Below are 14,654 nucleotides of genomic sequence, written 5' to 3'. Positions count from 1 at the left end.
TAAGATTTTTTCAGTCCTCTTTCCATTCGGAGTCCATCGTCTTTCTATTCCAAGTTAATAAACCATACCAAATACAATATTTATGGTTTAAATGAGGCATTTATAAATATTTTCTGTACTAATGTGGCAAAACCTCAACACTTCTCTGGTCACGGCCTGCGGACTTTTAGTACAGCTACCAAGTTAATGTAAGACCTCCACTGGTGACTATTCAGATAGGAATTACAAGAACTATTACTGTATATAATACATAAAACACAGCTGTAGCCAGGCTTTATTCCTTTTTTCCCTCATCCTCTAGAGCAGGCTCGGTTGGCAGCTCTTCCACAGTTACACTAGTGCTCTCTGACCCAGTGTCACTGTCACTGGTCCCTTCGTCCAAGGTGCTGTCTACTGCTTCCGGCCCACTTTCTTTGTCCTCTGAAATTGAGGCTTCCTCTTCACCATTCCGGTGGCTTTCAACGGATTCTTCTGGAAGGGGCGGCGATAGAGGAGGAGGAGGTGGCGCTGTTGCGGGTGTTTCGTCAGTCTCCATGGGCAAGCTCTCCTCCTCAGCTTCCTCTTTCTTTTCCTCTGCCTTGGCAGCTGAGGCAGCTGCTGCTGTGGCCTCCTCTTCTGCAGCAGCTGCTGCCGATGCAGCAGCAATCTTGTTTCGCTCTGCTTGCTCAGCGGCTTCCTTCTCTTTTTCTTCCTGACGTTTCCGGGCCTGTTCTTCGCAATTTTCTCCATATCCACTTCAACCTTCAAAGCACACAGCCGCTACAGCTCATTGTTGAAGGAGTCCGTGCTTTCTAAAAACTCCCTTTTCTTCTCCTGGTGGCGTTCTTCTATGTGCAGCAGCTCAGCTTCCAGCTTTCTCTGATGAACCATGAGGGACTGAACCTGACGTTTAAGGTCTTGCATTCCAGCTGTGGTGACGACAGAACGGACATCAGGCACAACACTTTCACTCAGGATCTCGCTGATAAGACGGTGGTTGCGTTGAAAACGTGCAGTCGCTGCATGCTTCATAGAAAAACCATCATCAAAATCATCGGGGTCTTCTGCGGGTTGAATGCTCATGTACGGCTCGCCCTTCTACATGCGGGACTGCCTCTGTCTAGTGTCTACTTTCTTCCTCCAGTGCAGCCTCAGCTCTGCTTTTTGCATTGATATAGGCGAGATAAGCAGGAGAATTATGGTAGGTCTTCATTAATTCATTGTACTCAATCTTTTCAGCTTCATATTCATTCAAGTACTCTTGCTTTTCCTCATCGGCAAGGTCTCGCCACATCCCGCCAATGAGCTTTCCAATCTCCCAAAGCTTCAGAGCAGGGTTGGATGCCTTCACCTGGTCCCAGACCTTTCTGCTGTACCTCATGCAGGGCATCAACGGCTTATCTGGCGGCTTAGGTGGTTTTGGGATGGTTATGCCAGAGGGCGCCGTTGCCCGGCTGTTGCTGCCTGCGTTTCCGCCCAGCCTGTAGTTTTTGTAGGCCAGATAGCTGTATGGATTGTATCCCACTAACCTTGGTGTGCTTGGAACTTGTGCTGCATGAGCCGGAACCGGCGCTGGGGCATACAAGAGTCTCTTCGACATGTTGACAGACTCCTTAAACGTTGGTCCTCGCTGGGTCAAATGTCGAGATCAGAAATGAAGCATGTCTGCCCCCACTGCCTTTTCCGCTGCCCCTATCTCTTTGAGCCCAGTAGGGTCCATGGTCTGCGAAAACGATTGGTGACGAATCTGAGCAAACAGCACAGGCATGGTCGCCATGATGGAGCTTAGAGTTGTTGTCAAAGGCTTCTCAAATGCAACTTTATGTTGTGTCATATTGATTTGTGTAGCACACAAATCACCCGAGAGGGAATCCAGTAGGTGTGAGGTCCCTGAAGTGGTTATGTGAAGAGTCAGGTCTTAACCTTCTTGCGGAACCAAAGAAGTGAGGAAGTGGCTCTGATATGTCGAGGCTTGCGTGAAGCCGATAAAGTGGGCAGAGCCAAGAAAGTGGGTGTGGTCTCCTAAAAAAAAAAAGAGCCCCTGCACTTAATATTTTACAAATTAAGCACTGTGAGCAAGCAGATTACAGAGTTTGTGACTATCCCCAAGCACCAGACGGGGTCCAGAAAACTAAAAAATCCGTGTTCCTGTGTGCCAGTAGGTGGCACTGTGCGACTTTGTGTTGACACTATTCCGCTTCAGAAGTGACTAGAGTATCTCATTGTAAGCACCACCCATTTGAGCTGATGTCAGGTACTTTCATGGCTCGTCCGCACTCTCCCACCCTAAGCCCATCACTGTACTGGAAGAATCAGTGTGCTGATTCCTAAAATGGGACCTTTTTCTAAACACAGAACGGGGAGTTGAGGAGACTGTGAGGAATCTGCAGTTACAGTATCTACCACAAAGAGCATTACCAAAGGTAAATAACGTGTTATGATGGTTACTTCTAACTGCAGATTCCACACCTTGTGAATAGATACCAAAGTACTACAGCCACAAGCTGGTGGGTCTGTGGAATGGCTTGCACCAAAATCAGAACCAGAAAGACAATTTTTTAAGGTGAGAATGGGCAAACAATTATGCATTGGTTCAAAAGGGACACACACGAGGAAGGTGAGGACCTGCCCGTCTGCTATGACAGAAGGTCCTCCAGAAGCATCAGCCTGATCAGAGGACAGATGCTCAAGCTCAAAAGTTCTGAGTACTACACCCTCACGGCCCAATCCAGAACTACTAGGAAGGTTTTGGACTGGTCATAATTTTTCTTTAGAACTTGGGACAGGCACACAGGGAAGGCATACAGGAGACCTGTGCTTCACTTAATGTGGAATGTGTCTCTGAGGGAGAGCCTTCTTGGGAACTAAGCACACAAAAGCATGTACATTGCAAGCTCTTGGCAGGAGCGAAAAGATTAAGCTAGGGTTCTCCCCGTTGTAGGAGACACTGCACCGCCTTCAGGTGTAGCGGCTATTCACGATCTATTAGGCGTTGCAGGCTGAGTTTGTTCATCCTGGTGTTTAACGATCCTGCCATGTGGTGCACCGGTGGGGAAATGAACAAGGTGTAGAACCTCCTGGCATAGGAACCAGGACCCTAGCACACCCTGCTTGGTGCAGTGTCAAATGGCAGTGTTTTTGTCCGTGAGAAACTGCACCGCCTCCCTTTGATGGTTGGCAAGAAGGCCTTCAATGGCAAGTGAATCACCTGCAACTCTAGCAACCTGGTGTAAAGACATGTCTTTTCCGTCTAGAGCCCTCTGTTCTCTAGGGGAAAGGATCTGCAGCTGGTCCAATAACAATCAAACAGCCACTACTGCAGATCTTTTGCAGTCTCCTCCAAAACCTCAATGGAATCTAAGAGGGTCCCATGGTGATGGGTACACAGACTTCAGATCCCACTGCATAGCCCGCCTTCTGGCATTGTAGATGAACAGGATGCAGTAGGTCATGAAGCCTCAGAGCAATCCTGAGACCCAGAACCAAGAATGGAACAACAGGAATATAACCCGGATGTCCTGGACTAGTGGGGCCGGAGGGAAGAGCAGATCATGCACTGTATTCAGGATAGCACAGACGAAAGGGTGGCTCTGCAAAGGAGTAAGGTGTGACTTTGGCACGTGGATCGAAAACCTCAGCAATGTAAGGAGGTTTGCCATAGTCTGGAGGTGGTCTACAACTGACTGTTGAATTTCACAAATTGACCTCGCACAACAAAAGGCTATATGATAAACACAATATTAATGCTCAATAAACATTCGTGTTGTAACAAAGATAAAATCCAAATGTTCTCCCAAGAAATTTTTCAAGTCAGTTTTCTTCGTTTTATTCTTTCTTTATTTGTTCAAAAACTCGCAGATAAAAATAGCCAACGCGTTTCGTCCGAAACCGGACTTCTTCAGGGCTTTGCGCAGTGTATTCTTATGTTAAGCGTCCCATCCGTCCTGGCAGGTGTACAAGCAATAGGTTTTATAGTTATATGGTCGGCAGATTTAATAATCATCCATTCGTTTTAGGATCCAGTGGAGTTAAGGGAAGAATAAAGTATATGCCATAAATTCGGCGTCTTCGTCGCGTGCGTGTGCGGTCGTCTGGTCTCCCGGTCCATAATATTGTGTTTATCATATAGCCTTTTGGTGTGCGAGGTCAATTTGTGAAATTTGATGTACAGAACAAATTCTTATTTGTTCTATGTTGGGATCTAGGGGGTTGTATCCCAGACCATTTGCACCCTTACCTTGACAAATATTAGGAACTTGACCCTTGGTGCGGCCTCTAAGCCTCAATCCCCCTCTTTGTTTGACAATACAACTGACTGTTGCAAGCACAACCTCAACAGCCAGTCATAAAGGCCGGCGAAGAGTGGTACCCCCAACCTCCGAAGGTAATCTTCCAATATCGCCATCATCTTCATTAACACCTGAGGGGCACTGTTGAGGCTGAAATAGAGCATGGTAAACTGAAAATGCTCCTGGTCCACCTTGAACCGTGGGTAATGCCTGTGGGCTTGCAGGACTGGAATATGAACATAGGCAGGTCCAGTCCTAACATCTTACTCCTGGATCCAGGGCAGAAAGAACCTGGGGCAGCATGAGCATCTTGAATTTGTCCAAGCACAGGAAGGAATTGAAAGGTGTAAGTTCTAAAATGGGGTGAATGCCTCTGCCCTTTTTCAGCACTAGGAAATAACAGGAGCAGGTGTGGATCCTCTGTATGGCTCCTTTCTCGAAAAGAGCCTGAATCTACAGCAGCAAAATGGACTAATAGTTCCCAGAAAGTTGCTCTGATGTGGGTGAAAGATGGGGTGGGATGGAAAGAAATGGCAAAACATAGCCTCACTGGATTATCTGCAGGACCCACCTGACAGATAATATGGTTTGCTACCGGTAGAAAGAATGACTGATCCTGCCTCCCCTGGTGTGTTTGTGTGGCGCTTAGGACAAACTAAAGCAGCTTGGAGGCTGCTGCTGGTGGGGCTGGAGACTGGGATGTTTTCTGCCCCTGCGGGGCTGGACATGGTTTTCCAGAGCCTTTACCCTGACCCTGAAAGGACTTGGGTGCCTGTTGTTGGATTGGTGAGCCTTTAAGCGGTCAAAAGCAAAACATCTAGCAATGCCATTGAAGAGACGAAATTGGTGGGGATACTGCCTTCCAAGTGTGGTAAATGCAAAAAAGAACAATTGAGCAACAGAATGCTGAACAAATCAAACATTCATCCCCAATCACAATCACAGAACTGGGTTAATTCCATCATTTTTTTGCTTGCCATTCCATTCCAGTGTGGACCCAGCCATATGCAAATCAATCTAGACCCTGCCCTCCTTGGGAACAGTCCAGCTTGAACTAACAGGCCAGGTCTTTCCAGCACAGGAAACAAGCATCCTTGGACCGGTTTCGGGGTATTAACCATCATCAGCCTCTCTCATTTGAAGGCATACACGGAATGGGTGAAAGGGAGACTATCCTCTTTCAGGATGTCCATGCAGTCTTGTGGCAGATTCAAGTGTCCGTACTGCACTAGGTCAGGGGCCATGCTGCCAAATTCAATGAGGAGAGATTGGGGTGTACCATCTGGTCTCTGAACTTTGTTAACAGGTCTGGTCTGTATGCCAGCTTGAGATGTGGATGGATAAACTGGTAAAGGAGTTCCACGAACCACCACTGATGTGGCCACTACAGAGCTATGACGATCATCTTGCTTCTCGATTGGGGCAACATGATGAGGACTGTTGGGGTCAGTGGAATCAGTGGAAAAGCATAGAGAAATTTGCCAGACCAAATGATCCATTAGGTATTCCCCAAGTACCTCGAGCCGAAGCTGCTGCATTTTTTGTTTTCTACGGTGGAGAATAAGTCAATGACTTGAGTCCCCCTCCAGTGAACGATGTTTTGGAAAACGGCGTTCTTTAAGACCCACTTGTGTTTCTCTAGCAGGAATCTGCTTGAGCATTTTGGACATCTGGAAGGTGGGTTGGCGTGATGATAAGGTCCCGGGCTAGAAGCCATTTCCAGATCATCTGGGCATAGTGCGACAAGGGCCTGGACCTCGTCCCTCCCTGCTTTTTGAGGTAGTACATGGTTGTCATATTGTCCATCTAAAGGAGAAGGGAGTAGGATCTAAACAACTGACGAAACGCCTTCAGCGACAGATGGACTTTGGGCAGCTCAAGGAGACTGATATGGTATGCTGATTCTCTCTGCGACAACTTGCTCAGGATTTAGAGGTGATCAATGTGGACTTCCCATCCCAGTAGTGAGGCGTCTTTGACTATGGTTTGAGGAGGAATCTTCTGATTAGATGAGGTAACGCGAGGACATTGATTGAAGAGTACCACCATTTCAGGTACAGCTTAACATGAACGGATAGTTGTATACTGTCTTCCCAATTGCCTGTCGGTTGGTGCCACTGGTCCTCGAGACATTACTGTAGAGGTTGCATATGGAGATGGGCATTCAATGTGAGAAAGATGCATGAGGACATCGAGGAGGGAGCATATTGTTCTCACCGTTGGATGAGAAGCTTTCATGAGAGCATGACACTTACGAAGAATCGTTAAGCGTCGCTCCTCCAAAGGACACACTTTTCCCCATATTGTGTTGATGGAAGCTCCCAGATAATGGAAGGTTTGAACTGGGACATAGGTCGACTTGTTGTGGTTGACTTGAAGGTCTAACCTTTGTAAGAGATTGCAAGCCCAATTGTAATGAAGCAGAGCTTCCTGAGAAGTGGATGTCTTGATTAGCCAAACATCTAGGTATGACTCGACTAATATTTTGTGTCTCCTGAGATGGGCAGCCACTATTGCCATTGGAGAATGTGGTGGGTGGTGACTTCAGGCCAAATGAAAGTACTTGGTATTGATAATGGTCCTGCCGCATTAGGAACCTCAAGAATTCTCGATGCTGTCTAGAGATTGGCATATGAAAGTATGCGTCTTGAAGCTCAATGGAACAGAGCCAATACCCCTGGTACAATTGGGGATAAGTAGGGTGTAATGACAGAATTTTTAACTTTTCTCGCTGAATCTACTTGTTGGCTGTTTTGATGTTGAGCATGGCTCTGAATTCATTCTGGTCTTTCTTCTTGATGAGAATGTACCTGGAATAAATGCCTGCACCTCGTTGTAGGTGAGGAACAGGTTCTACTGCCAGCTTTTGTAAGAGGATGGTGACCTCGGATCGTAACAATGGGAGTTTTAAACTGGATGTTTTCGGAGGTATGGACGGTGGAGGATTGGTGAACCTCAGACAATATCCATTGTAAACATTATTTAGTACCCAGGCATTTTGCGTTATGTTTTGCCATTTTGCCAGATAATGTTGGATGCTTCCACCGACCGGAGTGGGTAACGTAAAAGGGGAAAGTAATGATTCAGTATTTTGACCCAGTAGTGGTATCGGATCTGTTTGGACAAAAGCAGACTCTTGTTCCGGAGGGCGGAATTTCTTTTGAGGCCTGGATGGTGGCTTAACAGAGGCTGGTGTTAGGAAGAGGTCCATAGCAGGTTCAAGGAGACCTGGTACTAGAGGCAGCAGAGGCCTTGATGCTTAACTGTGTTGTAGAGTCTCAAAAATGACTGATGTCGGTGGTGTTGGAGTCGACATAGGAATGTTACGTTTTGTCGCTCCCTTCACGAGGAACTCTTGAAATGTCGTAACATCATCCACCAACGATCTACATGAAGGTGAAGAGTCTGAAAGCATTGAGGATATTGTCCAGTAGAAGGAGAAGTGCACCTTGGGCTGTGACAATGGTGTCTAGATTGATGCTGCGACTTGGAACAAGATCTGAGACCGGTGCTGGTGGAGTTGGAGGCTGTGGTGGAGGAGGCGGTGGAGAAGGAGATGAAGCTGGTGGTGAAGATGGTTGGACCCCTGAAGAAGGGGGAATATTTATTTATTTATAACATTTGATTAAGCACGAACAAATGCCCGTAGGCGTCTCGGCACTGAGATATCTGCGAATAATTCTCCTGCTGCAAGAGTTTGATGTGATGTTACTGGTTGAACAGCCAAGTCTTTAGCTGTTTCCGAAAGGAGTACTCCAAATCTGGTGAGCATTAGATGCATCGTCTCTTCTTTCTTGTCTCCTGAAGCCTTGACGATGTCAAAAGAGTTTGACGTCAACCGACCTTGATGCCTCGACGTCAACCTGCTTGTCGACAGTGATCGCCGACGGCACCTCAACATTGGGGTGTGACTCAACGACGACCTGGATCTCGGGATAAACCATCTTGATGGGCTCATAGTCAATGGACTCCTCGATGCCGAGCCAGGCCTGTGGGTCGATGGAGTAGTTGCTAGACGTTGAACCATGGATAGATGGCTAACAGGTTGGCGCCGTACCTCTCCCAGACGTTGATCCTCTCGACATCGACCGGGACGGAAGCCATATTTGTGCTGTTTTCTTCCTGGCATGCCCTCCAGAAAAAGATGACCGAGCCCTGGCAGAGATCTGACCCTCTCCTTGCCCTGAGGTCCCACCTTCAGATTGCGTCTGCTGTCTTCTTTACTCCTCGGTACCATGAAGGCAAATCTTCTCTCGGTCTCTCAGGGTGGGTCTTGAAAAGTTCCTGCTGTGATGGCAAGATTCAGGAACATGATCTTCTGGGCGGCAGAGTATACACACCTCATGAGGGTCTGTCTTGGCCCTCTTTCTTCCACTGGCTGGGCATTTGTCAAAAAGGGAGCCAGAAAAAGGAACTAAAGCAACTGCCACCTGCTGAGCATGACGGGATATAGTGGTCTCTGGATTCTTAAAGGCGAAGCCTCTATTTTTAACTCATAAAATGACAGTCCATGGGGTTACTCGGAACTGCTTCCATTCATCTTTATGCTCTATCAAAAAAAGGTCTGTGAAAGAGATTTATGCTGTTATATTAAAGCATCATGAACTTATACAAACATTTAATTCTCCTGGCCCCTTTTTTAAGAACAAGATAAATAATTAGGCCAATGTAGCTTAGTCTTATGAGCCACATAACAAATTTCTTTCTTAAGTGACTCTGCTGGCCTTCCTGAAGAAATGCGAACATCTCCACTTAAAAAGATATATTGTTAAAAAGAGCTCCTGGGTCCCCACACACGCGGGACTATTCAGTGCTTATGACTGTAAATGATAATTCCCTACAAGAGAATTTGGGTTAACTCTGCCAATGGAGGCCTGTACTAACAGGCTCAGTAATAGGGTGCTTTATTAAGAAGGGAGGGTCACCTGGAGCGGGTCTGTGGTGACATGCCACTTGTCCATTTACACGTGGACAAGACCAGGGTTTTGCCCAAGTGCCCATGAGGGTCTTGTTCAGGGCCTCATTGAACGGCAGTATGGATTCAGAGGAGGATTGTCCAGGTAGTAACACTTAGGTGAGAACATTGCTTCTACCTCAACAGTAGACAACTACGAATCTAAAACTCTGGCTGCCAGTTTAATGACCATGTCGAAAGAAACAAACTCTTCCCTGGAAGGGCCAGAAGAGAAGGTCAGCTCTGTGTCAGGGAAAGTGTCCAGCCCACGGGCCTTTCGTAGGTTGAGATAAAAATTGTCTTTATCATATCGTGGAGGAGAATTTACCCAAACTTTCACCATTGTCACCAAAAGCTGGCTGGCTCTGGTCAGCGTCAAATCCAAACAGTTGTTAGAACAATCCAGGATGGCTCAGAGGCAGAGGCACTGTCTTATCAGTCAGAGTGTGTTGGGAACAGGTGAAAAAATGAGCCAGAATGCAACTTTGGCCTAGGTCAAGACAGATTAGGTTTGGAGTAAAAAAACACAATGGGATAGAAGTCTTTCCCCCACATGGTATTGAAGTGGCTGAAACAGGCATGGATCATGGTACCAGACGTGGAGTTGGATCTTAAGTCAGACCTGAACCTGAAGCGTATTCAGGTTGCACAGACTGTGCAGAGGGTGGACCCATTGGCAGTAAGCCGACTGGAGGCCTCTGAGGATCCGCGGTTCCTGCAGTCACAATAGAGGGAGCAAGTAGGGTGCCAAAGATGCAAAGCATGACCTTTTTAAAATCCTCAAACTGTTGTGGAATCATTGACAAACCTGGGATTTCGAGGTGCATCAGAATCCTCAGTAGGAGACAGGGAGTAAGACTGCAGGCCATGCAGACACCCTTGTGTCATAATCGCAACTTATCAGATGGAAAGCGGCAAGGTTGGGATGAGGCACTCTTGGACTTCTTGTTTTTCTTTTGGGATTTTTTTACTTACCCAAAGACTTGGCCACAATGACAACTGTCGAGAGACTGGACCCAAGAGAGGGGACGGGTCTCTCTCCTTAACTATAAGTGGAAGTAGACCTTACGCGACGTCCTGCAGTGCCCAAACCTAAACACCAAAGAGACACTGTGTAGGGGAACTGTACCAGACATTTGTTTGTGACAGTTCCTACAGGACTTAGCCATGTAGATTTAGGAGGGGGCATGTTTCCTAGCACACTGGAAAGAAATTTGAAGTGAAAAAGCTTGTCAACTGATGAGAAAAAGTAGAAGCTAACTCCAGATCCATACACAAACTCGTAGAAAGAAAGGAATTGATGCGATAGCGGTTGGGTGGCCCCTATGTGTAGCTCCAACAGTTACTTCCAGGGAAGAGTAGAGTCGACGCCAAACCACACAACACCTCCTACAAGTGCATAGAAGCTATGCTGGAAAATCTTCCACATCGAGTCTGGTGATTGGGTAATTTCAAAAGGTGAGGTTTCTGCGCTTAGAAGTGTCTATCAGAAAGATAATTCTACATGCTGCTACCTCCTTTTAGAAAGAATTCCACGGAATTTACTGCAAGAGGGCTTGTGGAACAATATCAGGCTACTGATAAAATTACAATATACTGAAAAATTGAATTGCAGAAGCATGCACAATCTTCCGGACAGAGTCCTGCCTCCAAAGCCGACAAAGTTGCCTGGAAAATGTCCTATTGGTACTTCTTTCAAAAGTGCTAAAGTAGCCACCCTTTCCCTACTAGATTCCGAGATCCATGCAAGGCAGTTCCTTTGGAAAACTCCTAAAGCTTGATATATAACACAATTCATCTGGAGTTGGTCGTTTTTAAAACACTTTTGTATTTTCATGTTAGAGGGAACCTAAAAACCAGCTCACTACCAAACTTAAAACTTTTCAGCTGAAGCAAAAGGTAGCATCCTCTCACGGTTACTCTGTACCACCTTTACTGCAACTTAAAGGTAGAAGAAAATCAAGGGAAAAAAAATCTTATGGGAAAGATGAAACCTGACACTATATTAGCTAGATCAAATGTTAATTCACAACTAATCTATGAGCAAGAAGAGAAGCATAAGGGAGAAGTATAAGGCGGTTGTCAAACCTTACCACTCCGCTCCATGCAGCAAAGAAAACACATTCCTCAACTCCCCCCATTGTAGCTCACTTCTAAGTTCTCCTCAACCCTGCCACATTTCTTCCCTCCATTCCAGGGATAGCTCCATTCACTGTCGCTTAAGCAGCGTCACATGTCCTATCTTGATATTAAGCTCCACAGTAATACTTGTCTTGTACCACACTCTGGTGCTTTACATTTAGGTTCACACTCTGGAAGCCTCATATGTTAATAAATGCAATCTTTTTACCATTAGATATCAGTGTTTCGGTTTATGGAAACATTCACATTCTTCTATCAACTACTAACTTTTCAATTTGGATCAATGGATATCAGTTTCATTAAAAAAATACACATGCTGTCCCACATTATCACTGTTGCCATGATCAAATATTCACTTGTTCTAATGCCACACAGGAATCGATTCTTCACAGCATGCCCATGTATTAGTATCAAGTGCTAGAGATGCTTATTACATGCCAAAGACTTCTACCACAATTAAGTCGTGTGGATAGCAACATAACATCAATACAAAAATGATTTCAATTACCATCATTATGCAAGTGTGTGCACCGCTTTGCCTAGGACGCTCTTAATATGCAAAGGATTCTCACCATTATATCAAGGCCCAAGTTATGCCACTAATTCCCACAATGTGCCAAGAAATACCACCAATATGCTACAACAGTGACCAATCAAACTCATGATGGCTGCCAATGTGGAGGACGATGGGGAAGACGGGGGACTAGATGTTGCCAAAATCATTTCAGACTACCACAAGATAGCACTACTTTTTACACCTACTTTGACCCTGTCAACAGAATCAACTCAACTTTAGGGCATGTGGGATGCTTCTCTGCTGATTCACAAGCTTAATGACTTTATTAGAGAGTAGACCCATTCCAGATGCCATTCTGGGGTTTGCTTTGCATATATAACTACGTTCTGGTACTTGTATGTCTTCATTTATAGCTTAGGGCTCTGTTTGTTGGCATAATTCTCACCAAGATCTGAAACCAGACCTCATTGTCATTCCCTTATATAGTTTAATTATGTTACTAGTTGCTCCCTGGAAATAATTTTTACTCTTTCAGGAAAAGACCTGGGGAATGGCTGTTAACTCTTTTCGCCTGCTTTGTGCTGTTGCCTGTGCACACATATTATTTGTTACAATAAGCCCTATGTCGCATTGATGTAAGTTGGAAGGAATATTTAAGTGAGCTTTCTTTTTACAGACGCCAACGCTGGTATTTTCTGCTCTGTGCCCTAATTACCTGCATTGCGAATCTGAATATTCCAGATTCCTATTACTTCCTTTGCTGTTTCTTGGCTTGTTTCATATGGTTGTGGTGAAGAATCCATTTCTGCTTATTTCTCTGCCTTTCCTTTCGGCCTTGTATAACTTATTCAGGTACACCATCGGATGCACGTTTGTTTCCATGTATTTGCTGTATTGGCAGTTACCATTTGCCAAACTTGAATGAGTTGCTTTTGTCTGTAACCTTGTTAAGGAGCAGTGTTTCAATTTCCATGTGCCAGAACAGGACTTATTCTCCCATTGCGTTTTGGCTACACCTTATGAGTTCCTGTTTGTGTTGTCTGCATGATCAGGGGATTAGATATCCCAGTATGTTTTGGTTAGAAGCGACTAAATTATCTGTGAAACTCTCAACCGAAAAGGGCCTTGTTGTAGTGTATTGCCTCTTGTGGTAACTTCACACACCAAATGTTGTTCCAAGATGTGTGTTGCTTATCTCTTATATGTATTAAGGCTCACCACACGTCTGCATCATTTAATCCACTGTTGCCACATTTCACACCAGTTATAGTTAGCTGGAAATTTTACTGACATAAAACCATTGAAATTCCCACGTTATAGTTAGTTGGACTCACTATAACTTGCGCGCCTGCAATGCACTGCTGATGACGTCACATATTACATCACTCATGACATGGTCAGTGACATCACTCATGACATCACTGATGACACCATCCAGTGAATGTGTGTCTTTCTGAATAATAAATATGTTTTATATATGTATATGAAAAAGGTTGATGGAAGAATAAATGTTTAAGTAAGTGTCTAAATTGATGTTTTTTTTCTAAAAAAAATGATTTGTTAACTGCCTTATTAAGTGTATCTTAGTGAATACATATATTAGCGAGTAACTTTTAAATATTGAAATATATGTATCAGTGTTTCACTTTGTGTATAAGTGGCTGCATGGGTTGGTGACTGACTCACTGTTTGTATGTGTTTTGAAGACAGCATATGTGCAGGACTGTATGGGTGGAGGAGTGTGTATATGTGTGTTAGTGAGTGAATGACTGTCTCACTAGTGTCTTTATCAGTAACTACATATGTTTTAATCTAGTATATGTGAATATTGATGTATATAAGTGAGTATATGTCAGAGCGAGAGATTGTAAGAGTTCCTGTTTAAATAAGTATGTGTTTCTATAAGTGATTGTTTAAGAGAGTAAGTATGTGTAAATTTCCATAGAAGTAAAGTGGTAGTGTGTGTATAGTTCTATATGCAAATAAATGGATGCTCAATAGTTTATTTGCATGTGTGAGTATGTGTGTGAGTAACTTTTGGATGACTGTCTGTGTGTAACAGGATGTATAGGTGTATCACTACATATAATGAGTGAGTATATGTATGAGTGACTATATAGAACTGTTGGTGAATGAGTGGATGTGTATATAGATGGTGGAATTACTGAATTGTTTGTTGTAACTGGTATGGGTATCTCCATTTTTTTGAAAATGTTAATTTCTATTTTTGAATATGTGTTTCAAGGCTTACATTACACTGAAAGGAGGTCTGTCACTCTGTCACAAGGATGGTGTCATGAGTGATGTCACTGACCATGTCATGAGTGATGTAATATGTGACGTCATCCGCAGTGCATTGCAGGCGCGCAAGTTATAGTGAGTCCAACTAACTATAACGTGGGAATTTCAATGGTTTTGTGTCAGTAAAATTTCCAGCTAACTATAACTGGTGTGAAACCTATGGTTTTTTCAGTGAATTTCAAAGGTTTTTTAAATGCTAATTCCTAACTATAACTGGTGTGAAACCTATGGTTTTTTCAGTGAATTTCATAGGTTTTTTAAATGCTAATTCCTTTCTATATCGAGTTTCTAACCTACGATTTTTTTTATACATTTGCTGTTTTGTGTAAGTATTAATTATTATTATTTTTTTTAATCATTTTTTCCTGGGGCGCTCTGGGTGCGCGCTCCGGTAAGCTCTCTGGAAAGCGCACCGAGAGCGCTACTTTCGTTCGTGAAAAAAAATATGAATGAAAAGTAAATAATAACGCAA

General features: G+C 44.4%; 1 protein-coding gene and 1 pseudogene across 2 annotated transcripts in view; both read right to left on the bottom strand.

Moving 5' to 3' along the window:
* Window positions 1-14,654, bottom strand: part of SMTN (smoothelin) — a 1,042,724-nt gene that overhangs the window by 204,743 nt on the left and 823,327 nt on the right. The window lies entirely within an intron of this gene.
* Window positions 275-1,695, bottom strand: LOC147679598 (SWI/SNF-related matrix-associated actin-dependent regulator of chromatin subfamily E member 1 pseudogene; annotated as a pseudogene).

This window comes from Lissotriton vulgaris, chromosome 11 (genome assembly GCF_964263255.1).
Source record: "Lissotriton vulgaris chromosome 11, aLisVul1.2, whole genome shotgun sequence".
In the NCBI taxonomy this organism is placed as follows: Eukaryota; Metazoa; Chordata; class Amphibia; order Caudata; family Salamandridae; genus Lissotriton; species Lissotriton vulgaris.
This window is presented reverse-complemented; position numbering and strand designations above follow the sequence as displayed.